The sequence below is a fragment of the Puma concolor genome, chromosome A1 (assembly GCF_028749965.1).
Source record: "Puma concolor isolate L17-30 chromosome A1, mPumCon1.1.hap2, whole genome shotgun sequence".
Classification (NCBI taxonomy): Eukaryota; Metazoa; Chordata; class Mammalia; order Carnivora; family Felidae; genus Puma; species Puma concolor.
Genome location: NC_141667.1, coordinates 224085350 through 224112380, shown reverse-complemented (window position 1 = coordinate 224112380; position 27031 = coordinate 224085350). Strand labels below are relative to the sequence as shown.

Genomic DNA, 27031 nt, shown 5'->3' with positions numbered 1-27031 from the left:
AAAATCAGAAGCATTTCTCTAAAAGAGAAATAGCAGCCAATGGTGCAGTGTGTCCCTTGGAGTTCCAGCAGGAAACAGATGGCACTCCCAAACTGAGTAAGTGAGGAATGTTCATAAAAGAATAAGTTACAAAGGTGTGGAACGATCTAGGGACACACACAAGGGATGGTGAAGGACCTTGGGACTACGAGAGCAGAAGGTGATGGCGACTGGTAAGCACTTCATCACGCCCAGGTCTGAAGAGAAATGTGCCAGTTACAGATCTCAGGGTTGGTTTTTATTGGGAGAGGGTCACTGGAAGAGAGCTGTGACACTGGATGGAAAGATGTGGCCAAATTGTGTCCACTGCAGAAAGGGAATTAAATGCATCGCCTCCCTTTCCTCCCACTGGGGCTGGGAGCTCATTGATACGGTTTGTGCAGATCAGCCTGCCGGACACAGACTAGGACAGGGAAAGGTGGGGCGTGTATCGGGAGGGCAGAGAGAAGATAACCTTCTCAGTGCAGTTTTGGCATGCAGTAAATCGGCAGAAAATTATAGTGATGGGACATCAGGGAGATGTTGGACTCCGAAGCTCCAAGCTCATAGTCTTCCGTACAATCATGGGGGAAAAAAACACTCAAAAAACCCTTGCCCAAATGGCAACAGCCTTAGATTCAAGTGGTGGCAAATTCAGGTCCCAGTTCTACTCTTTAAATCAGAGGGAGAGAGCAGACCTTATCTGCAAATTACTGTGTACATCTGTTCTAACTCGGCTGGGGGATTCCTGAAGGACTGACTTGCTCTCTCTTTCTCGCCTAACTCAGAACACAGGCCAGAAGAGCTGCAGGCTTTGCTCATAAAAGCAACCAGGGAAAACCCACCTGTACACACCTGACGTAACAGATTCCCACCGGAGACATACAAGGGACCATCTAAGGCCTGGAGGACAGAGTGGGGTAAGACTCTCTGGGAAACCAAGAGATTCAAAAGCAGTTATTTCTATAAGGGAATCTAGAAAGCCCCATGCCTACCCAGGTAAGACGTATGCTCACAAAAGTCTGAGAAGACTTTAACTTTCACCTAAGCTGAACCCTAGGTTCAGAGCAAGACTAACCGAGGGAACGGTAACGCTGCATAGAGCCCATCTGCCAAGGCTGTGAGCGGGGAATGCCCCCTCAACCCCCCACCCCCCACAGGTACTTCTATCTCTACCTCTATTTCTATCTCCATCTCTATCTTTATCTCTATCTCTCTCTTTCTCTATCATCTCTCTATCTCTATCTCGGTGTTTTTGTCTCTTTCAGCTCTTGGTATTCAAGAAAATCTCTATCAAACTGTGTTAGCTCAACACAAACTAAAGTAACAGAGACTTCAATGAACACATACGGCAAGGAATAGACTTTGCAAAAATAGTCTGGAAAAGTCACAAAACAAATGTGGCGATCACAGTTTCTAATAATCAAAAAAAGCAAGCTCCGGGGAAGGGGAGAAATCTGATTTCCAGAATCACCATGTTATAATAACGTAACGCCCAATTTTCAGTGAGGACGACAACAACAAACCCAGGAAAATATGGCTTATTGAAGAGACAAATTCCTTTAATTTAACAGAATCTGTTCCCAAGAAAGCTGACCATGGACTTACTAAACAAAGACTAAAACAACTTATTTATTTATTTATTTAGAGAAGAGCATGTGTGAGCAGGAGGGACGCTGCTGTCAGTGCAGAGTCTGACAGGTGGCTCGATCCCATGAACAATGATGAGATCATGACCTGAGCCTATATCAAGAGTCAGATGCTTAATCGACTGAGCTACCCAAGTGCCCCCTAAAACAACTTTTTAAAATATGCTCAAAAAGCTAGGGGAAAACATGGACAAAGAACTAAAGGAAATCAGGAACATAATATATAAAAATGATGAGAATATCGACAAAGATATAAGACTTATAAAAGGGAAATAAACAGAATTGCTAAAGTGAAAAAGTGCAATAACTGAAATGGAAATTCCACCAGTGGGTTGCAACAGCAGAGATGGGCAAGCAAGAGAGAAAAAAAACACAACAGAATTTGAAAATAGGACATCTGAAATTCTCAAGTCTGGGGTGCAGAAGAAAAAGATAAAGAAAGCGAACTGAATCTAAGGAACTTACGGGATGCCATCAAGAAGACCAATATCGGTGGGGCGCCTGGGTGGCTCAGTCGGTTGAGCGGCCGACTTCAGCTCAGGTCATGATCTCGCGGTCCGTGAGTTCGAGCCCCGTGTCAGGCTCTGTGCTGACAGCTCAGAGCCTGGAGCCTGTTTCAGATTCTGTGTCTCTCTCTCTCTGACCCTCCCCCATTCATGCTCTGTCTCTGTCTCAAAAATAAATAAACGTTAAAAAAAATTAAAAAAAAAAAAGACCAATATTGGCAATATCTCTAGGATATGGTGGGTTCAGCTCCAGATCACAGCAATAAAATGGGTATCCCAATAAAGCAAGTCAAATGAATGTTTTTGGTTTCCCAATGTATGTAAAGGTTACGTTTACACTACACTGTAGCGTATTAAGGATGCAATAGCACTATGTCTACAAAAAACAATATACATACCTAAGTTAAAAAATACTTTATTTATGGGACACCTGGGTAACGCACTTGGTTAAGCATCTGACTCTTGATCTCGGCTCAGGTCACGATCTTGCAGTTCATGAGTTCAAGCCCTGCATCGGGTTCTGCTGCTGACGGTGCGGAGACTGCTTGGAATTCTGTCTCTCCTTCCTTCTGACCCTCCCCTGCATGTGCTCTCTCTCTCTTTCTCTCAATAAATAAATAAATAAATAAAATTTAAAGATTAATTAAAAAATACTTTATTTCTACAAATAAACCATCACTTGAGTTTTTAACAAGTAGTAATATTTTTGCTGATAGGGGGTCTTACCTTGATGTTCATGGCTGCTGGCTGATCAGGGTGGTGGTTGCTGAAGGTCAGAATGGCTGTGAAAACTTCTTAAAATCAAGCAACAATGAAGTTGGCCATTAATTGACTCTTCATGAATGATTTCTCTGTAGCACGCAATGTTGTTTAATAGCATTTTGCTCACATCAGAACTTTTTTCAAAATTGGAGTCATTCCCCTCAAGTCCTGCCACTGCTTTGCCAAATAAATTGGTGTAAAATTCTAAAGCTTTTGTTGTCATTTTAACAGTCTTCACGGCATCTCACCAGGAATAGATTCCATCCCAAGAAACCATTTTCTTTGAGCGGCCATGAGAAGCACCCCCTCATTTGCTAAAGTTTTATTATGAGATTGCAGCAATGCAGTCACATCTTCAGGTTCTACTTCTAATTCTAGTTCTCTTGCTGTTTCTACCTTATCTGTAGTCAGAACACACACGTGTGGTGTGGCACGTCAAAACTCACAAATAGTAACATCACAGATTACTGATTGCAGATCATCATAACAAATATAATAATAATGAAAAAGTTTGAATTACCAAAAGTGTGAGAATCATCAAAATGTGACAGAGACACGAGGTGTGTAAATACTATTAGGAAAATGGTGCCAATAGACTTGCTCAATGCAGGGTTGCCACAAACCTTTGATTTATAAAAAGTGCAGTATCTGCGAAGCAAAATAAAGTGAAGTGCAATAAACAAGCAAAAAGAATATGTCTGTATATAAATTATGGGAATTCCAGAAGAGAAAGAAAGTAGCAGAGACTTATTTGAGGAAATAACGGCTGAAAACATCCTGAATTTCATGAAATACATGAATATACAAATCCAAGAAGCTCAACGTACTTTAGGATAACCAAAAGAGATTCACATCAAGACACATAATCAAACTGTCAAAAGCCAAAGTCAAAGGGAATCTTGAAATCAACAAGAGTGAAGCAACTCATCATAGATAAATGATCCTTAATAGATTATTCTCCAGTTTCTCAGCAGCACTCTTGCAGACCAGAAAGCAGTGGGATGATATATTTAATACATGCTGGGGAAAAAACAAAAACCAAAAAAACAAAAAACTTAAAATGAGAATTCTCTATCCAGAAACTATCCTTCAAAAGTGATAGAGAAATTAAGACTTTCCAGAAAAACAAAAGCTGAGAGAGTTCATTACTACAAAACTTGTTCTACAGAGAATGTTAAAGAAGTCTTTCTTGGAAGATTATTTTTTGCAAATGCTACCAAGCAATGAATTCAATTCTAAGACTGTCAGGTCCAATATGTTAAAGGCTCAGTCCTGCAAAACTGCCCCCCTTTTGACTCCCCTACTTCAGCTGTCATTCCCAAGTCCAGGTTGTCACCTATGCTTCTGATGGACTGGCTAGAGATCAGATGTTCCCATGATCCCCTCCTTGGGTTTCATTAAGTTGTTACTATGGCTAAAAGAACTTAGAGACACATTTTACTTTCTAGATTACTGGTTTATTATAAAAAGATAAAACTCAAGAACAGCCAGATGGAAGATGCATAGGACCCATTCCATCCTCTCTAGACACCGCCACAACGTCACTAACCCAGAAGTTCTCTGAATCCATCCTTTGGGTTTTTATGGAGGCTTCATTTACATAGGCATGATTGATGAAATCACTGGACATTCATTCAACCTCCAGTCCATTTCCCTTTCCTGAAATCAAAGGGTGAGACTGAAAAATTTTTAATCCTCTATAATTTTGGATTTAACTCTACTTTGAATTTAACTCTACTTCAGGGTGTGTGAGACAAATGCATAGAACATAATTATAAATCTATGTAAACGGGTATATAATGTGTAAAGATGTAATTTGTGACATCAATAACACAAGAGTGATGGAACTATTATAGGAGAAGGGTTTTTTATGCAACTGAAATTAAGTTTGTTTCAATTCAAATTAGATTGTTATAACTTTAAAAGATTATATGTAATCACCATGGTAACAATAAAGAAAACATCTATAGAATATACATGGAAGGAAATGAAAAGGGAATCAAAACATATCACTACAGGGGCGCCTGGGTGGCGCAGTCGGTTAAGCGTCCGACTTCAGCCAGGTCACCATCTCGCGGTCCGTGAGTTCGAGCCCCGCGTCGGGCTCTGGGCTGATGGCTCAGAGCCTGGAGCCTGTTTCCGATTCTGTGTCTCCCTCTCTCTCTGCCCCTCCCCTGTTCATGCTCTGTCTCTCTCTGTCCCAAAAAATAAATAAATGTTGAAAAAAAAAAAATTAAAAAAAAAAAAAAAAAAAAAAAAAAAACATATCACTACAAAAAGTAAACACAAAAAGAGGCAGTAATGGAGGAAATAAGGGACAGAAAATGATATAAGACATACAGAAAACAACAAAGTGGCAAAAGAAGGTCCTTCCTTAGCAATGATTACTTCAAACGCAAATGGACTAAACACTCCAATCAAAAGGCACTGGTTGGCAGGATAGATTTTTAAAAACTGAACAATATGCTGTGGACATGAGACTTACTTTAGCTCTAAATTCAGATTTAGGTTGGAAGTTAAATGACGCAAAAGATAGTACATGCAATTAATAACCAAAAGAGAGCTGAGGTGGCTATCCTAATATTAACCAGACAGACTTTGAGTAAAAAAATATTACAAGAGACAAGGGTATATATCGATGAAAGAGTCACTTCACCAAGAAGAGATCAAAATTATAAAAATATATGATATACATATTATCAGAGCTCTAAAATATATCAAGCAACATTAGCAGAATTTAAAGGGGAACAGCTCTAAGATAATAGTAGGAGACTTTCAAAGATGACCAGAACAACCAGCCAGAAAAATAAAAAAGGCAACTGTGGACTTGAACAGCACTACAGACCGACTGGATCTATCAGACATATACAAAGCACTCTACCCAACAACAGCAGAATACACAGTTTTCTCAATCGGACGTGAAACACTCCCCAGAGTAGACTGTATGTTAGACCACAAAACAAATCGTAAATGCATTGTAGAAGATTGAAATCATATGAAGTTTCTTTTCTGATCACAATGGAATGAAACCAGAAATCAGTAACAGAAGGAAAACTGGAAAACCCACAAATATGCAGAAATTAAACAACATACTCTTAAGTAACCAATGAATCAAAGAAGAAATCACGGGGAGATTAGAAAATACCTTGAGACAAATAGAAAGGAAACTAAAAACACAGCACACAAAAACTGATGGGATACAGACAAGCAGTGCTAAGAGGGACATTTGTAGCTTAAATGCCTGCATTTAAAAAAGAGAAACATCTCAGATCAGTAACCTAGACTTACTCTTTATGGAACTAGAAAAAGAGAAAGCAAACTAAACCCAAAGCTAACAAAAGGAGGGAAGGAAGCAAAATTGAAGCAGAGCAACATAGAGAATAGAAAAACAATATAGAAAAAAACAGTAAAACCGAAATTGGTTCTTTGCAACAATCAACAACATTGACAAACCTGTAGCTAGATAAGTGAAGGAAAAAGAGCAAAGACTCCGATAACTAAAAGCAGACATCAAAGAGAATGTTATGAACATCTGTATGCCAACAAACTGGATAAACTGAACAAAATGGACAAATTCCTAGAAATGCACATCTACCCAAACTGAATCTACCAAATAGAAAATATGAATAGATTTACAACTCCTAAGGAGACTAATCGATATTCAAAGCCTCCCAACAAAGAGAAGTCATGGGCTAGATGCTTTCACCGAAGAAGACTGCCAACATTAAAAATAAATAAATAAATAACACGAATTTTCAACTCTTCCCCAAAATTGAAGGTGATACCATTTCCTAATTCATGCTATAAAGCCATCATTACCCTGATAGCAGACCCAGCAAAGAGGTTACAAGAAAAGAAACTATAGAATCAATATCCTTTTATGAAGATGGATGCAAAAATACTCAACAAAACACTAGGAAACTGAACTCAACAGTAGTATATTAAAAGACTATACGCCATGGCCAAGTGGGTTTTACTCCTGGAACGCAAGGATGATTCTACGTACAAGAATGAATCACTGTAGGACACCGCATCAATAAAACGAAGGAAAAACTGCCCACACGATCATCTCAACTGAGACAGAAAAAGCACTTGACAAAGTAACAATGGCGGCTCGCTTTCTTTGGGATGTGCTATGTGTGAAGCTCTACATTAGGCATTTAATAATGTTTTGAATCCCCAAGGCAACACCCTAACATATGTAATATGATATTATTGCATCCCTCTTACATAGAAAGAAACTGAGGTTTGTTCTTCAAAAACTGAAGTAATTTGTCAAAATCATATATTTACAGTAAGGAGTAGAGTCAGTATGTATGTTCTAGCTTCTCATGTTACAAAGCGTAAAGCATTTCTACTGTGGTTTGTGGTTTTTGCTTCTGCATCTAAGGAGGATCAAAATGAAGGTACCAAGAGCTGATTTGCAAAAGTCACTACCCAGCTGATGGGCTTAGTAAAATGGCCTTTGGGCTCTTCATGACTGTCCCCATCCCCACTGGTAACAAAGTGCGACGATTTTGATCGCGTGTTAACATTCGTTGCCGAAACGGGGGCCTGGCCCAATTCACTCCAAGACTGATTTCGGACGGCTGGATGTTATCGCTTCCCTTTCCTAGTCTGTCCAGGGCAAGAATGGTTCATATGGGACCGGCCGCCTCATAATGGAACAGCATCACAGCGGCTGTAGAAGCAACAGAAAACAAAAAGGAAGTTCGCAAATTGAGAAAGCTGGGATCAATTTGGTCTTGACTCAGAGTCATACTCTGTCTCTCTAAAACATTGGTGCCAACTCACTGAACTTGAGTTATAAATAAAAGTCAGAATTAGAGTTCCCAGTTTTTTTTAATGAGTTTTAATAGGTATATTGTTTAATTTCCCAGCAAATTGATGAAATGCAGACTTGCTAAATTGTAAAAATGCCTGCGACATTTGTTTACTTGGACTGTTACAAGAAAAGAGCTCTTTTGAGATTTATCCCTTTTGTAGCAAAACTGAAAAATACGCTTCTGCAGACTTCAGACTTTGTGCATCTTAAACTTTGACAATCACTTTCCAACCTGTTACCTTTTAGCACCACAGTGGCTGGGGAGGCAGTGTACCTGTTGGGCCAGGAGACCCTCTTTGTAAAAAAAAAAAAAAAAAAAAAAAAGATTTAATGTTTATTTATTTTTGAGCGAGGGAAAGACAGAGTGCAAGCTGGGCAGGGGCAGAGAGAGAAAGGGAGACACGGAATCCGAAGCAGGCTCCAGGCTCCGAGCTGTCTGCACAGAGCCCGACGCAGGGCTCGAACTCACGAACTTTGAGATCATGACCTGAGCCGAAGTCGGACGCTCAACCGACTGAGCCACCCAGGCACCCCGGGAGTCCCCCCTCTGTAAGTGACATTTCCAGACTGGGAAGTGGAAGAGAGTAGAAGAGCGGAAGGATCCGATTTTTGTGACAGTCGGAGGTGAAGGGGCATTCGCTTAGCCCGGCAGCCTGGGTTTTCCTCAGACTTCGAGATTGGAGACGTCTGGGGAGCAGATGCTAGCGTGTGAACTAGTTTTTACTTAGGTTCCATTTACTGCCCTCTGCCCTCTGCCCTCTGAGAGTTTGACGACGTCCCTTCTCTGCCACTGGTGACATGCATAGAGATCGTAAGAGTGACAGTAACAGGAGAAGCACTCAGTGTTGTTCAAGCGATTAAAGCACTTCAATGCTCTGCTTGATGCTGATGCTGGCTGCTGTCTAGAAGCAGGTTAAGTATTATACCAGTTCCCTAATTCCAACTTATCTTACGTGAGCCCGGCCTAGTAAAGATAAAGCCCACCTCCCAGAAGAAAATGGAAGCTTCAAAAAAGGTGGGAGGGGGAAACTAAAGAAAGAGACAACGTTCGTTTATATTTCACGCCAGGTCAGGTGACTTCTGCTATCTTCTCTAGGTTGAATACTTTAACCACGGGAAATAGAGCTGCCTGCATTAAGCAAGAATTTTCCTATCACTGAGAAAATCTGCTTATTAAGTTTGCCAGAAGCTGTCCTGTCTCCCAGCCAAAATGACAGCCCAGTGAATCCTAGGCCACTGGGTGTGGGCGGCTTATCGGGTTCTCATCTCTGAAGGTCGAAGGTGCAAGTAGGTCACGGGCAAAGGCATTGGTGACCTCTTTTCAGCCCTGCCTCCAGGTTGAGGTAGTTCAGGTTCTTCAGATAACTTCTGAGGGCGGGGGGTGGGGGGTGGGGTGGGACGGGAAGGTAAGCGGAGGCAGCGGGTTAGCAGGGAGCCCCCAAAGCCAGGTATCCCTGATCACCAGCAACAAGGGCGAGGGAAAAGCTCGCTCGTGCTAATTAGAACCCCGTGTTATGATCCCTTCCCTACCAAAATATTTACTAAGCCTTTAAACCAAAGGCTGGCAAATCCCCAAAGATCAATTCTGCCCTCTGGGATTTTTTCAAACTACGTCCCACCCTTGTGAGTGGTCAGAGACGTTGTCCCTGTCTGCAGAGAGTGCTGGTCCCCAGCCCCCAGTCATGCCATGGCTGCCTGCGTTTCTCAGTTCTGACCATTAGTGAACTCGGCTGTCAGCAGTAACTTTTGTTCAAGTTCAAATCTGGAAATATCTTTCCTTTATTCTCCACTTTCCCTCAACCCACTGCACACTCCCCTGTCAAAGAAAGCCTTTGTATAGCCAGAAGGAAAAGGCTGCTTCAGAACGGTCCCCATGCCAGGGGGTGGCCGGCATTCCGCAGAATGGAAGAGGAATGTGCCCTTTTTGCTTGTATAACCACCGTGTCTAAAAATAGCAAAGACACCCCTTGCCACACTGGTGATATGCAGACGCATGGGTGATGAATAATCACATTGACAGTCATTTTGGGATAAGCGAGAGAGAACAGTGAGTAAAAACTGATCCCAAAATACAAAAATGAGTATCACAAACCTCGAAAGATGTTTTCATCGTAAAACTGAGGTTTTTGTTCCTTGATCAATTCCTCTGAGCTTTTATTCTTCATTTCTTAAAGCCTGGAGAATTGCCCTCTTTCACACCTTCTGTGCAACAACCTGCTCCGTGGGAACGCTCACAGTCCAGGGAGCACTCCGAGGTGTCTTGACAGCCGGGCTGGAGGAGAGCCCAGGTCTTCCGAAGGTGAAAGAGCTGTGAGCCCACATCCTTCTGGTAAAGACACTTCCCTTACACTTCACAACAATAAACCCACTTTCACAATATGTAGCTTAGATTTTCAGGTGACTCTTACAACAATCATTTCTCACAACCATTTCATTGTGAGTTTAGGATATTCCTACTAGCCATTCACTCATTTTCAGTAAATGGGAAAACCAAAGCAAGAAATACTCAATTGAAGCGGAAAAGTACATTACTTGACTTCTTTTCCTACTGACTACTGACATGTTTTTCTCCTCCTTTAGATTACAAGCATAAACACTGATATAAGGGCAAGCGGCTTGCCTTTTGGGTCTAGAGTGTTTTTGATGATAACAGCACAGGGAGCCCCAGGGTGGAATGTCTTAGCAGCAGTTAAAGGTTAACAAGATGAATCGATAGGCCCATTGATGTCTCTGAAGGAGGAGCCACATCATGCAAGGCAGGTCCAGGGGTGAAGTTACAGGAACCTCCCAGCCTCTCTCTCCAAATTTCCAGACACAGCAGGTGTCAGTTACATCTGCAGCCTGGGACAGAAGCCCAGCCAAGTCACGGAGTAAAGGATGTTCAAAGCTGGAAGGCACATCATAGACCACAGAGACCGACTTCCTTAACTTACGGCCTAAGGCCTATGTAACATACCTTTGATTAGGTGCCAGAATATTTCCAAGTATTCTATACATTGTTAATCATTTTCCTACACGTTATATCATTTGTTTCTCCCCCCAAATTTGAACTGCCAATGTTTGTCCCATTTTGCAGTTGAGGAAACCGAGGCTTGGAAAAGGCCAATGGCTAGTTCTAAAGCATGGAACGACGGGTAGGTGGGGCAGAGACTTGAGGCTCAGTTTTATAAATTTGGGGCTCTTGCCACTGGGTTATGCCACTTTGTCGGCACCTCGAGCAGGATATCCTCCAGGAAACATTTACTGTATGCTTTCTAGATGTCTTGGATTGTGCATAGCTCTGAATTCTGTGCTCCTGCTACATCTAGGTCATTAATAAAGTGGTGTGGATAAATTGCAATGGACTTTATTTTCTGATCATTTTTAATTTCATTAGGGAAACAAATACAAGGACTTGGATTTTTTTCCCCCTTCATTTTCCTGTGTAGGTAAGGAGTCTCATTTTGGCTTATCTCATGAAGTTAGTACCAATGCACCTGACACAGATAATCAAAATCTCCGGGGAGGCACCTGGGAGAGTACCTAATCCAACCCTGTCATGTTTAGAGAAGACAAAATCAACACCAGGAACTTCAGATAAATTCTCCAAGGCCACACAGCTACCTAGATGCTGAGCCAGGACTGAAAATCAAAACATCTGATTGCCAGTTCAGTTTATGAGTCGTTTTTTTTAATGTTTATTTTATTTTTGAGAGAGAGGGAGAGAGATGGGGGGGGCGCGCAAGGGGCACAGAGAGAGAGAAGGAGACACAGAATCTGAAGCAGGCTCCAGTCTCTGAGCTGTCAGCACAGAGCCTGACTCAGGGCTCAAATGCATAAACCGTGAGATCATGACCTGAGCCAAAGTCAGACATTTAACCGACTGAGCCACCCAAGTGCCCCAAGAATAGTTTTTAGCCAAGCCTCGTTTGGTTGTGCCATATTAATACTTCTTTTTCCAAGACAGCGAGGATAAAAATGGGACCCTTTTAGGTTGAGATATATATGTGTCTACATACATACACATTCCTGATCCCCAAGCCTACAACACTTAAGATTAACACTTAAGCACATTCATCTGAAAGAACATGAGAAAAACTAGGAGCATTTCTGTTCTCGGTTACATTTGTCCTTCCTAATCAAAACCATGTGAGAAGCTAGAAAAGTACCAGGAGCGCAGCGTGATGGCCAAAGACAAAGAAGGGACAGCAGAGAAAGAAAACCAAGGGAGCAGCGAAGCAGAGACCCGGCAGTATTTCCAACATTCGAGCACACACTCACACTTCCAGTCCTTCATCAGATAAGAATGTTTTGCGCAAACTGGGCCAATTTACGCCGCACAGGAAAGCCTGTAGCTGTGCTCTCGGCCCACCACTTCCTGTGGGAGTCAGCGCAACAGGCTCAGCCCTTCCATTCCTTTGACCAAAATGCTTCCAAGCCCGAGGAAGAACCTCATTGCTCATCCTGCCATTTGCTGGAAGGAGTCCACGGTCAGTCCCCGGCAGTCATTAGGGGAAGTATGGTCCATTTCTCAGGTGTTTTCTTTCCCGCGTGTGCGTGCGTGTGTGCGTGTGTGTGTTTGCGTGCGCGCACACGTGCCTGTGCATGACCGTAAGAGAGCTTAACCTTCTTTTGGCTCCCTGCGTTCCAGTCACTCACTATTCACGCAAGTTACTCCTGTACAGTTGTACTTGTAAGTTTCCTTTTTCCATGCCAACGCAAGCAAACTTGTACAGGAAAAGGCCTTCTGCTAGCGTGGAGCTGACCTCTATCCCCAGGCCCTTTTCCGCAGGGCTCCAGAACCTTGCATTCAGGGTGCAGAGACAGGAAAAATTCACTGGGAGGCTGCCGGCTGCCGGTCAGTCTTTGGATTTTCATTCTTATAGATCCATTGTTCATGAGGCCAAATGATAAAGAACACATAAATAATATGGTGTCATTTAGTGTTTTAAAACACTATTCAAAAAAGTTTCCATGGTGATCATCTTCAAACTTCTTCCCAATAGTCCTCTGACCTACCTTCTTTCCTCCTGCTTCCCTTCCTCCCTGATTACTCCTATGAGGGTAATAATGAGACCCCATAGTTTGTTTCCCATGTGCCCCCACCACCAGGCGACTGCCGGCAAGTTCTGTCACCCCAGTCTCCTTTTTGATATCCCAGCAGGTCTGAGATGGGAATGGGACTCATCTTGTTCAAGCCCCCTGGTCCCCAGAGTTCTACTCTTCTCTTCTGGTTCTTCCTTGAAGGGTTTTCTCTGGGGGCTCCTGCCCCTCACCCCAATCTGGATCTACTCAAAGGAAAAACGCTACTCTAGTTGGAAGGTTCTTTGGGCCAACTGAGAGCCTCAGAGTCTCCTGGCCTCCCTGCAATAAAAAACCTCATCCCAGAGCTGATTCTAGGCTGGTTCTACATTATATGAGAAGCAAGATGGTGACTCTTTGTTCAAGGATGGAGACCAGTGAGATGAAATGGCACGTCCTCCATCCACACAGTTAGTGCACCCCACAGGACCAAAAAGACTCAGATCTGAGCTTTCAGTCCGTGTTCTCTCCAGCATCCAAATCCTGGTAAAACCAAGCTGTAGGAACATCAGCAGAGGGTCAGTGAGAAAACTTCTTGCTCAGAGGACTTGGTCCTTGGGTTTTTTATTACATTTCTTACTGAATAGAAGGAATTATTTATTTTCATTAGGAAATCCGAAGGAGTAAAAGCCCAGAAACCCTGGGTGGGGACTGCATAATTTATAGAGAATTCCACAGAGGGCAGGGCACTGGAAAAGAGAATGACTGATGCGACCAAAAATTCCAGAAATGAAAGGAACCTAAAGATCTTCTTCATAAATATCAGATTCTTAGTAATCTGAGGTTATTCTTGCTCAGTGTTTTCAACATTTTTAAATCTATGTTCTCCCATGATGCTTTTTCAGTGAAGCCTCCATGTATCTCTATAACCCCAGATTTTGACTCATTGCTCTTATATTTGGGATCATGAAAATATGCACCCTTACAGATTCTTTTGTGCCCCCAGAGGGACTGGGTACTTCCCTTGTCACATCCACGGAGGATCCCTGTAGCACAATACCACACAGGAAGAAAATGTCAAGACCCGGCCTCCCTATAGGTGGTTAGCTGCCTCCCCAAGATAAGAACACATTTCCTGTCTTCTAGTCAAGAGCTTTATCCTCCATAACATTCTGTGTCCCTAGAGTTCAAGTGTATCAAGAATATGAGATGTACTTGGAATTTTCAATTCTTCAAATTCCTTCAAGTGCTCAAAATATTTCCTTGGGGAGAGTTATTCCAGTCATCTTCTGGGAAACAAGCACATGGTATATCCATCATCCAAATGGTTCTTTGGTCAGAGAGAGAAGCATTGATGTTAGAAGCAGAGAACAGAGCCCCAGCCGCAGTCTCAATCTGCCTCGAACAAAGGGGAGGGAAGTGGATAAGGATGAGGCCCCCGTGACCACTTGAATTGGGCCTGGTAAAATGTGGTGAACGTGTAGCCCCAAACAGCATAAAGCCTAATTCCAGATTTAAAATTTTAAGAATAAAGCTAATCGGCCAAGTGAAACGAGAATTATTAGATGCTTAAAAGTGCCCCCAGGAATCTTTAGAAATTTAAGCAACACTCTATAATTAATACATATGGGATTTTTTTTTTTTTTTAAGAAAGGAAGAATACAGCTGTGCTGTGGACTCACAAAGGAAAATAAAGGGTTTCATCTTGAAAGCTATAAAATGATCTCTGTCTGAGAATATGAAAGAGGGTAGATTCAGACTAGAGCAAGCCCGAGAACTGCAAGGGACAGGAAAGGACAGTAGTCCCTGGAAGGAATGTGTGGGCAGAAGGGGTAGAGGAACTTTTAAGGCTTTTCTGAAAGGATCGGAGAGGAAAGAAACATAGGAAGCTTATTAGCAAGTCAGAGAAAAGTGGATTTAATTATGAACATGACATTATTGGGATAATGAACTGCATCATTAAATTCATCTTTGAAAGAGAGGAAAGAAAATATATCCCCCAGGAATTTTTTTCGGGAGGGGGGTGGGAGTATGTAGAAATCTGAATCTTTTAAAAGTTGGCCACTAGTAAGGATTCATTTAAAATAAGATGAGTTCAAAAGCAAACAAAATTACTCTACGGCCTGAGACGTGGGGAGGGGGCAGACCTTGGAGAGGAAAGGTGGGGGCGTCTGGGATGCTGGTGATGTCCTTTTTCTGTCCCTGCATCAGATGATGGGGAGGGGGTGTACTTTATGAAGATTTGTTGGGTTGTACGCTGTGACCCGTGCACTCTTATGTATCCTTAACACAGGGATAAAAATTAAAAATGAAAATTAAATAAGATGGAAGCTTTAAATAAGGTAAATATTAAGATTACAGTGATATATAAATCAGAATCAAGGGTAGGGTAGTAAACTAATGGAATTATAAAGCAGCACATAGATTTTTTTTTTTTTTTAAAGAGAGAGAGAGAGCACGAGTGGGTAACAGGTGCAGAGGAAGAGAGAGAGAATCTTAAGCAGGCTTGTCTACACTTAGTGCAGAGCCCAACGTGGGACCCATAACCCTGGGATCATGACCTGAGCTGAAATCGAGAGTCTGTTGCTCAACGAACTGAGCCACCTAGGTGCCTCAACGCATAGATTTATCTATCTATCTATCTATCTATCTATTATTTTTTTTCACATTTATTTATTTTAAGAGAGAAAGAGAGAGAGCACAAGCTGGGGAGGGACAGAGAGAGAGAGACAGAGAATCCCAAGCAGGCTCCACACTGCCAGCGCAGAGCCCAATATGGGGCTTGAACTCAACCAACGAAAGATCATGACCTGAGCCTAAATCAAGACTCAGACTCAGACTGAGTCTCAAGTCTAACTCAGACTCAAGACTCAGTTAGTCGACGGAGCCACCCAGGTGCCCCGTGACACATTGATATTTTTTTTTATTATTATTATTTTTTTTTAATTTTTTTTTTCAACGTTTATTTATTTTTGGGACAGAGAGAGACAGAGCATGAACGGGGGAGGGGCAGAGAGAGAGGGAGACACAGAATCGGAAACAGGCTCCAGGCTCTGAGCCATCAGCCCAGAGCCTGACGCGGGGCTCGAACTCACGGACCGCAAGATCGTGACCTGGCTGAAGTCGGACGCTTAACCGACTGCGCCACCCAGGCGCCCCAACATATTGATATTTTTAAAGATCACTAGAGAGCTGAAGATGAAAAAAAATAACAATCAATCAGTGTACGACCATATTTTACTTTTGCAATCAACACATTTCTGTACAATTTCATTTACTTATTTATTTTAAATTTTATCGTGGAGAGTTATAATTAATAAGAATCTTATATTTTATTTGAAAGTAAATCACCACTCTTTTTCTTGTTAAAAATAAATCCAAGTTTCCACACATTCTATTTGTTTAAAAAAGCAATGAGATCATACAGCCAAATGTGACTTTTAAGAAAAGACTAGCCAATCAACCAAAAATAATTTGATTGCCAATTATGTGGCCAATCTGTTATCAGTTATCATTGAGGGTGCTAAAGTCAAAGGTTCTGTTCCTATTAAGAACTAATAATCTAGTTGGGGAGAAAAGACCAACAAATATGTGTTCATTGTTCAGTGCTATCTGTATACAAGTGATAATGTGAATGTAATAGTGTGAACATAGATGACCTTAAATAGAATGTGACTTTGACCCTCTCTTCCCATAAAAATTGTTGAAAAATGTTGAAATAAGAAACTACTATATTGACTATATTGAACTATGTATAGATTATAAACTGAAGGCTGATTATTTATTTCATAGGAATTATCTGATGGACATCAAAATTAGATGTCATCTTATTAGATGGGTTCATTACAATATTTAAAGAAATTGTCACAACAATGAAATTTGCAGCTGGCACTCCAATGACAACATTTTGTGAAAACCCTAGAAAGTTTTTTAAAAAGGAAGGGGAGGAATAGGAAAAATCTCTCAAGTTGAATGTCAATACCAATGGGACTCAATTACCTCCATGATAGATAGGAGAAAATTGGTCAGGATCAAGTTCCAAAAGCAACGTTGGGGTAAGAGTGTAAACCAAACTACATCAGACTTGGGAACATTTCTCAGGAAATGGTGAAACAAATAACCAGAGTCTATGTCTCTGTTGACCCAGAAAGAAAAACTCTCATATTGAGCAATGAAAAAACAGTCTAGGAGAATGAGCAATGGGTCGTCGTAATGTCCACATTTCAGCCTTGCTTCCAGCCCACATCTTTGAGTGAATCAGAATTTTTCCCTTGGTTGAGCTGACTTCTGGCTGAATAAGGGCCCCACAAAAATATTTATGTCCTGGTCCTCGGAACCTGTGACTGTTCACCTTATATGACAAAAGGGACTTTGCAGATATGATTAACATAGGTTTCAATACAGGGAAATCCAGGGGGCTCAGTGTAATCACAACTGTCTTTAGAAGAGGGAGGCAAGAAGGTCAAAAGGAGGAATGAGGAGAGACGAGGACAACGGAAGCAAGAAGTTGCAACGGTGCAAGGACCAGTTCACAAACCAGGGAACACAGCAGACTCTAGACGCCAGAAAAGACAAGGAAAAGGATTCTCCTCTACACCCTCCGGAAGGAACCAGCCCCAAGGGCACCTGGACTTCAGCCAAGTGAAACTGATTTCTGACTTCTGATCTGCTGATATGGAAATGGACTTGTGTTGTTTTAAGCCACTCACCCTATGGTAATTTTTTATAGCACATTAGGAAACTAATACATTGAGTAAAGTGCTCAATCTAATTAGACCTGATTTTCTCTAGAATGTTTCTCATGCAGGGCATTTGATTAGTGTGTAACTTTGGCAGAGGGACAGGTGGTTCAGAGCTAAGCAAGGTCTTCTTCCAGTCATTTTGGGGGCATTTTTTTCTTGTGTGTTTGTGGCTCTAGAATCTCTAAGCTTGGAGCATTAGTTTTTTGGATTGTTATCGGAACCTACTTACTGGGCGGTGCTCCTGAGATTCATGTCTCTCAACGCCTGTGGCCCACCCCCAGAATGCATGGGGCTTGGTACTCAAACTCCAGGAAAGAAGAAACCGAGGACATGGCTTAAGAAAGAAAATTGGTGGGGCGCCTGGGTGGCGCAGTCGGTTAAGCGTCCGACTTCAGCCAGGTCACGATCTCGCGGTCCGTGAGTTCGAGCCCCGCGTCGGGCTCTGGGCTGATGGCTCAGAGCCTGGAGCCTGTTTCTGATTCTGTGTCTCCCTCTCTCTCTGCCCCTCCCCCGTTCATGCTCTGTCTCTCTCTGTCCCAAAAATAAATAAACGTTGAAAAAAAAAATTTTAAAAAAAGAAAGAAAATTGGCAAATTAGAGATTAAAACACCAACCCTAATGTGTCAGTCTTAAGATGTTTCTAAAGTATTCTTCTACTCAAGTATCTTTTTGGTGTATGATTTGTTCCTCATGTTCACAACAGCGACAAAAGTGTGAAAAGGATACTTGTAAAGAAAGAATTTAACACATTTTCCTCTCGCATTGGACACCAGCCTCCTTGAAGTAATAAACTATGAATTATTCCTCTCTGACTCCAACAACTGGTCAAGTGCCTGGTGAACAGCAGGTGATGAAACATGCTTTCCAAGGAAATAGAAAAGAAAAGGAAGGAAGGAAGGAAGGAAGGAAGGAAGGAAGGAAGAAGAAAGAAAGAGAAGATATGTTTTCATACTTTTTTTTCTTGAAACGGAGGGAAATAGAGGGCCAGAGCAAATTTTATCAGCCAGAAGATATATAATCTTGAAATTTATTTACAAAAGGCATTATATTTACTTTTAAACCTGTATCAGCCTACCAGGTAAGCTCACTCCTGAACCTAGATTGGAGAACAAAAATTGAGTATTAGTGGTTTGGGTATTGAGAAATCGTGATAGAGGGGCGCCTGGGTGGCTCCGTCTGTTGAGCGTCCAACTTCAGCTCAGGTCATGATCTCAAGATCCGAGGGTTTGAGTTCCACATCGGGCTCTGTGCTGACAGCTCAGAGCCTGGGGCCTGCTTCGGATTCTGTGTCTCCCTCTCTCTCTGCCCATTCCCTGCTCATGCTCTGTCTCTCTCTGTCTCTAAAATAAATAAACGTTAAAAAAAAAAGTAAAAAAAAAAAAAGAGAGAGAGAGAGAGAAATTGTGATAGAAAATGGGAGAGTTGGAAAATGAAGTTTCGAATGATAATTGAAAGAAGTATTTGGGGTATTTCAAACCTAAAAAACAAAACTCCAACCTTTTTGTGATTTTTGTTATGAAACTAAGGTAACTATAGGCAGAACCTTGGGGAGGGTTCCCACATGTTGTACAACCATGAAAGTATTGGCAGGAGAAAGACACTTGTCAATCCTTCTAGAAACGTAAGGAGAATGAATGATAAGAAGCTAATACATTGAAAGAAAAAAGGCTAGTGCTTGAATAGGAAGCTGGAATTCCTCGGACCAAATGTCGCGGGCTACATTCAACTTGTCCTGGACTTGGGGTTTCTGAAGTGGGCTCCAGAATTTCTAGTGTCTGGGCAAGGATGACACAGCGTCTTGACAAAGGGGGTTTACGTGGTTTGCACGTGGTCTGGCACTGGGGCAGAGGGCACTCTGCACTTTCCACAAGGGGGAACATCTACCCAGCAAAGGGAAGCAGTAGGAAATCCGGAGGCCTGGGTTCTGGTCTGATTATAAGCCCGTGGAAGTTCCTTACCCATCTCCGGGCAGGCTGCAGTTTCCTCCCTTGGAACATGAGGGGTTGAGTCAGACCCCCTCCACGGTCCCCTCCTCTTCTGAAATACTCTAACTCTACTCTTGGCCTAGAGAACAGTGTTGTGCCTTAATAAGGAACTCTATCTTCTGTCAGGTTCTTTTGCCCCAAACTGTTTAGGTCCTGACTTGTACCCAAGAAGGAGCAAATAGCGTCTCCTTTTGATCCTGCGGTTAAAAATATTTAGTTTTTTGGTGTTTGAAGCATTCTCTTCAACTAAATATTATAACCTTGACATAGCTGGATTTGTACTTAATGGTTATAAACACACGCTCTTGGCAAGATCCTATGAAATAATTGACTTACAGTGACCTTGGTGCTGGCAACATAACAGTTCAAGTTTCTCATTATCGTTCTGTGTCAGATAAGGGAATTTTCCTCTCATTCAGCGGATTTTCAGCCTTTGTTTCTTGGGTAGTGGGTAGTGAGGGCTTTAAGATGCCCGACATGCTATGCTGTGATGTGAATTTCAGCAGCCTATTTGGGGGAGCTATTTTTAGTCTCTGAATACATGATTAATGTGACCATTTTCTCCTTATCACTGTCTTAGATGTAATTAACAACGGACGTGATTATTCTTCCTGGTTGTGATGCCAGACTATGACACCTTTGAGTCATGACTGCGGCTTTGTAGGTTAAAAAACTACCGAAACTGCTTCTGGTGGGACAGGAGTGCGACGGTCTCTGTGGACTACTGAGTTTGAAAAACCTATTTGCAAAGCCACATAGTTATTGATTATAATATAAGTGTAAAAAAAGTATAAAATAAGACGGTTCAAGCACCATCACAAAAATGAACTGCATTTCTCCATAAAACCTCACATATAAATTGGACGAGCATTTTCTTTGCATGGAGTGAGATATGGAAAGATTGGTTCGCAGCCCAGGTGATTCTTCTTTGTATCCTTCCTTTCCACATCAACCTGAGAAAGCACCATGGCGAGTGAGCTGGCCGCACCTCCAATATTTGACGGCCGTCGGTAAAGACTATTTGTTCCTCCCAAGTTAGACTGTGTTCCTCCTGTTCAACGGTGAGCACCAGCATCTGGGGATAGGATCTTGATTTACTAAAACTGATACCAATGTGTTTAGAGCTGTCTGGGAACCACACGGCAAAAGAGAATCTTTTAATCGGTTTTCGGGTAATGTATATGAACTGGAACTTACCTTTTCCTACTCTTTCCCACTTAAGATTCTCATCACCAACTCAGAAGAGTACAGCAACCGAAACAGTTTAACCCCCTTATTATTTATCCAAACTAACCCTAAGTAGGAATTTCTCATAAATCAAAGTTGCAAGACCTTGAAGAAGAAAAGGGGTGAGAATAAATAATTGACAAGAGCTTGGTACAGGGTCTGATACATTTAAGATGTTTACTAAATGGTAACCATCATTAACATCACGACCTCTTAGACTTTGTCATTCATCTTTTTAAAATTTATTTTAGAGCATTCACACACCAGGCTTGTGTCCTCTCCTATTCTTACTGTTTAGGAATTTGATGCCTAAATTTCATATTCACTATAGCAAAATTCCACTCCAAGTTATTAATTAGCACATCCCAGAGAGTTAGTTGTAATGGGATTTTAACTGCATCTCTGAAAATTGTACTCTTGCATTTATAAATTAAACACCAGTTTTGAGAGAGAAGTTCAAATGGAGTCATTTCCGTAGTCAAAAGGTGTATAATTTTATTCCTTTACAAGATACTGATTTGTGCAAAATAATGTTATTTATCTTTAGGAGAGAAATTGCACACTAATAAATATCAGTGAGCTTCAGAAAGCCACTCAGAGGTTGGCCATTTGACCTTTGAGTGAAGTTCAATCCAGGTTCTATCATAAACTTGATTTGGTACCTTAGGAAATTTATTAAATCATCTGCCTTAATTTCTTCATCTATAAAATGAGAATTATGATATCACACAAGATTCATTCTTATAATATTATGGTGGAAGTGTATATTCCTGGAAGAATGACTCCCAAATACAGTATATTCTTTCTCGGAAAAATGGCGTAAAATCATTTCTGGCCAGGAGCAGACAGATGGGTGAGAAGGATTATCATGGTGCAGGTATCTCTGTGCGTTTGTGATTCCAGTGCCCAGGGAGGCACTGCTACTAATTTTGAGCAGCTGAAGCCTACATGGCATTAATTAATTAATTAACTAATTAATAAAGTCTATGTGGCATAAAGAAAAGGAATCATGGTTATGGGAGAAAAATAATCTACATCTCCACATGTATTCCCAGATAATAAAAATGTGCTTCTATTCAAATTTGAAAGAGTGCCTATTTTAAAAACCAAAAATATTTACCAGCTGATTATAGAGCTGTGACAGTAATGATGCCAAAGATCAAATTGGACAAATGGTGCCCAGTACAGAGAAGGCCTTTGGTAAATGTTTGTTAAATTAAATCTGAATATAAGTGATGCAAGAAATTTTGGAAATACAAAATACCACCAAATATTAAATATCAAAAATATAAGAGCCAAATATTATTCAGGAAAAATTAAAAATTAAAGCTTAGGGACACCAGGGTGGTTTGGTCAGTTAAGTGTCTGACTCTTGATTTTGGCTCAGGTCATGATCTCACGGTTCACGAGTTCAAGTCCCACATTGGGCTCCGTGCTGACAGTGTGGAGCCTGCTTAGGATTCTCTCTCTCTCTCTCTCTCTCTCTCTCTCTCCAAGTAAATAAACTTGCCCCCCCGCCCCTCCCCTACATGTGTACTCTCTCCCTCTCTCTCCAAGTAAATAAATAAACTTGCAAAAAAGAGATTAAAGCTGAAATGATTTGATTCCCAATCAGTTATTCATCTATAGGGATTTTCTGAGAAATATTTAATTGATGAATATAAAGACTTGGATTTAAGTGAGAAGGATTATGATCTTTCAAATTTATTTTTCCACCTTTTAGATTGCTTTATGAAATTGCACCTTTTGGCTTTTTATCAACAAGTATTTATGGGGTGGTTACCAGGTGTCAGGTACTATTCTCAGCCCTGGGGAAGCAGAAGTGGACAAAACAGGAGAAAATCATACCTTCATGGAACTTATGTTAGAGTAGGGGAAACAAATAAATATGTAAATTATACAGCATATCAAATGCTAATAAGTTATATAGAGGAAAGCAAAACAGGGAAGGGGGTGAAGGATGTTGGGAGGAAGGTGCTTTCTTTATAACCAAGATGGCCAGGAAAGCTCCCTGAGCATCTGAGCAGACATGTGATGGAAGAGATGGGTGGTGAGCCCTTGGTGGGAAATCTGGGAGACCAGCTTCCCAGGTAAAGAAAACAGCAACCCCTGACGGGATGCCATGGCTTGGGGTTTTGAGGATGACAAGGAGGTCATGTGGCTGCAGTGGAAGGATCAAGGATGAGAACAAAGGAACTCGGGTCAAAGGAGTAATGTGGAATCAGATCACATAGAGACTTTACGTCCAAATAAGAATTTAGACTTTTATTCTGAGACGGATGACCACCTTTTTTTTCTCTCTTAATCGTGGCAAAAAGGGAGATTGAGTCTCTGAGAAGTTAAGTAACTTGCCAAGATCACGGAGCTCCTAAGTGGAGAGTATTTTTGACACCGATAACCTGAGCTAATAATTTGGAGACTGGTTGAGGATTCAACCTGATTCAGCCTATTATTATATACAAGGTACAGCCAGAAGGCAGGTGGGGAAATTTTATCAATACCACTTACACCAGAGCAACTCAGAATTGGATGCTATGTCCATCAAAGTGCACCAGCTGGAAGAGCGACTTTTCTGAAGTCTGTGAACTTTCCAGAAAGATCTTTCCTTCCAGATAATGTCATCATAATTTCTCTAGAGAGGTTACCTAAGGAAGGCAGGTGAGGCTGCTGGGTTTTCACCGTGTGAGCCCAGTGTGAAATACACAGCATGAAATCAATAGTGTCACTCACTCAGAGTGCATCCAAACTCCACACACAGGCATGAAGCAGCCAGGTATCCCAGGCAGCCAATCTTCTCTGGCTCGCCTTATCCAGGTAATTGTCTTGAAAGAGTGGCACAGTCCCGCTGGTGATGAATGTATCTGCCTGCTAAATGCATAGCATCTAGTCCTTGCTGTGTGGTAGGGCACACTGAAAACAAGTTATAACAATTGAGTCAAACGTAGAAAATATGATTAGCCGTACAACAGGCTATGGCCACAGCTACATGAAGCCAAACAAAAAGAATCTTCAGCCAGCCATCAATGGTCTGAAGAGAGAACGGGTACAAATCCCAATATTCAAATATTTGAATATTTAACAATTCGTAACCTGAACTGATTAAATAATTCTCCTGGCTGCACACAAGGTCTTGAGAGACAGTCGAGAGAAACGGGATCTCCATCTCTACCCTTATCTCTTGCATTCTTTTAAATTAGTTCCTTCTCTTTGGTGCTCGAAACATCTGTCCTGTACAAAAATATCTCCTCTGATGCTCAGCACACAATCTCATTTCCGCCTTTCTTCCTACACAAAACGTTCCAAAAGAAAAAGTAACTCTCACTATCATATCCTCACTTACTCTGTGTCCTTTGCAAAGTGGTCTTTGGTCTCTTTAAAGACCTGTGTCTTAAAGATATCTTAATTTGTAAATAAACTCATAATTACAAAGTTCTCGATTCATACTGGGGATATTGTGATTAATAATAAATATATACATGTGATCTTCCTCCTGGTTTCTGGCACAGAGCAATAAAGAGGTCTTTTTTATGTTAATGAGGTGACTTTTTATGTTAATGAGGTGACCTCACAGATGGGAGGGGGGGTTGCCAGGGGCACCAACCCTGTGATCAGAGGGTTGGAACTTTCAGTCCCACTCTCCACACTCAGGGGAGGGGAGAGGGTCTGAAGATTGAGTTTAATCACCAATGGTCAATGATTTCATCAATCATGTCTACGTCATGAAGCCTTTATAAAAGCCCCAAAAGGACAGGGTTTGGACAGCTTCCGGCTTGGTGAACACACGGAGGTGCTGGGTGGTGAGCTCAGAAAGCATGGAAGCTCCACACCCTTTTTCCACACCTTGCCCTATGCACCTCTTCCATCGGACCGCTCCTGAGTTCTGTCCTTTTGTAATCAGCCAGTAATCTAACAAGCAAAACATTCCTATGAGTTCTGTGAGCCGCTCTAGCAAATTAAGTGAACGTAAGGAGGGGGCATTGGATCCTCTGACGGGTAGCCGGGCGGTCAGTGGCGCAGGTAACAAGCTGGGCTTGTGATGGGGTATGAAGCGGGGGCAGTCTTGTAGGATGGAACCCTTAACCTGTGGGATCTGATGCCAGCTCCAGGTAGAGAGTGTCCATATGGAGTGGAAGTGTAGCCAGGGTCAGCGAGTTGCTTGGTAAGTCCCCCTGCGCCCCCGCATATTGTACTTGGTGACCAGAATGTTACTGGTCTGTTGACAATGTTATCAACTACGGATCAATTAACTCTTTTTGGAATCACTTCTCACGCTTTGCTTTCAATGACATTATACTCCTGTTCCTTCTCTTAGTATTTTATCAACCTCTTCCTAGTCTGCCTTAGTATGGACTCTGGTGTTTGTTTTTGTTTTTTTATTTTTTTTATTTTTTTTTTTAAATTTTTTTTTTTCAACGTTTATTTATTTTTGGGACAGAGAGAGACAGAGCATGAACGGGGGAGGGGCAGAGAGAGAGGGAGACACAGAATCGGAAACAGGCTCCAGGCTCTGAGCCATCAGCCCAGAGCCCGACGCGGGGCTCGAACTCCCGGACCGCGAGATCGTGACCTGGCTGAAGTCGGACGCTTAACCGACTGCGCCACCCAGGCGCCCCTTGTTTTTGTTTTTTAATCAGTGCTTAGAACTAAATGTTCCTGTGGTTCGGTTCCCACTCTCCTTTGGTGTATGTACCACATTCTTTCAAACGGGGAGTTCACTCATTCCCAAGGCTTGAACTTGAAATCTATCTCTGACTTAGTTCCGCTGTCTCATGCTTTATTTTCGTAATCTTTTCGACATTTAAGCCATGGTCTTATGAACACCATGTTGCTGAGTAGCCCAGAAAAAGTCACAACCTCTCTGAGACAACCTCTCCTCTTTTGTGAGACGAAGGAGTTCATCTTTCAGGTTACACATGGATATTATCAGTCAGAGATCTTGGTTGGAGAAGGAAACTTGAACAGAAAGCGAATTTATTTTACCCTACCTGTGAACGTTAGAATTGCTAGTAAGGTTGGGAAGACAGACTTCAGGGCTGGAACAGGACACCTCCAGGAGTTTACGTAGCTAGAATTAGAGACAAGTCCCACAAGAGGGAAAGTTTGACTTTGCCGACAGGCTACCTCTGTGGACATGACCACAGATACTGCTGCCGTCACCATTACAACTATGCTCCATATGTAGTGGACTAACTACCTGGTCACCATCCTGATATCCCACACAGAATTCAGAGTCTCCACTTGGGACATCCCACTGGTTGCTCGTCGATCGTATTGCCTGTGCTCTGGGAGCAGGCAGAGGAAGGATCTAGCTGACCCAACCCCCAAAGGGATTTCCACCCAATAGCAAAGGGGAGTGGATGTGGGATAGCAAATCCCTCTCCCACTAAGAAATGTGTCCCATAGATTTCTCAAAGCTACCTCACACTCAAGACACTGAAACCAGAACCCCATCTGTTACCCGGGTAACTTATGCCTAAAACATCTGCTACAGGTACGCCAGTTACGGATTCTTGCTTCACAAGTCTTCACCGTTTCAGGCAGTAATTACGTTGGTCAGATTGTTAACTTTTTGATCACTTCTTTCTTTTCCTTTCCAGTCCCAGCCCATAGGTTTTTGTTAAGAACTGATTTACGGAAGGAGCGATTTAGGGACTAAGTGCAACACAAAGCAAATCGCCAGGCATCGTTCTGTCGATCTAACACAAAGTCGTCTTGACTTGACTCCTTGCTCTTAGGTGTGATTTTCAGGATCGTTTCTCCCCTGCAATTTTCAATGAGCTTCATTTCCCAAGAAATGCTTTTTCAACTCTCTGAATGCTAATGACAGAGAACAGAACCTGGTGATTAAGGGCTACCTTCTACGAGAAAAGGACAGCATACTGAGGCAATCCTTTCTCTGGTCTTTTATTCTTTCACTCTCAACACATAATAATCATCATCTTTGGGAAGCGTATTTAACTCAAATATGTAAACATTTGCATATGTCGATGAAAGAAACATCCGACAAATTAAGTGTGATTTGTACCTGTGGAAGCCTACAGATGAAGACGAGGCGAAGGTGTGTCTTCCCTGAAAACAGACATTTTGCCTTTGCTTTTGATTGTGAAACTCGGCACATCCCTTGGACCTACAACACAATAAAGGAGATAATGTGATGTGATTTGAACGTCTATCAATAGCCACAGGGGATAATAAATACCTTTGCTGCCCCTGAGCCCATGTGTTAAGTGAATTTTCAGTGTCTAGCAGTTGTCATGGATGCACTTTACGGTTTTCAAGCCTGGGATCTGATTATATACTCAGTGGACTCTTAACC

At 41.9% G+C, this 27031-nt stretch overlaps 2 long non-coding RNA genes across 2 annotated transcripts; both read left to right on the top strand.

The window, feature by feature from the left end:
• The first annotated feature begins 102 nt into the window (after nt 1–102).
• On the top strand, nt 103–11100 carry LOC147584807 (uncharacterized). Its single transcript, XR_015253543.1, has 2 exons — nt 103–938; nt 9935–11100. It is a non-coding gene; the product is annotated as an uncharacterized LOC147584807 (long non-coding RNA).
• A 13224-nt stretch (nt 11101–24324) lies between these two features.
• Nucleotides 24325–26927, top strand: LOC147584806 (uncharacterized). The gene is made up of 2 exons (XR_015255972.1): nt 24325–24732; nt 26451–26927. It is a non-coding gene; the product is annotated as an uncharacterized LOC147584806 (long non-coding RNA).
• Nucleotides 26928–27031: the final 104 nt, after the last annotated feature.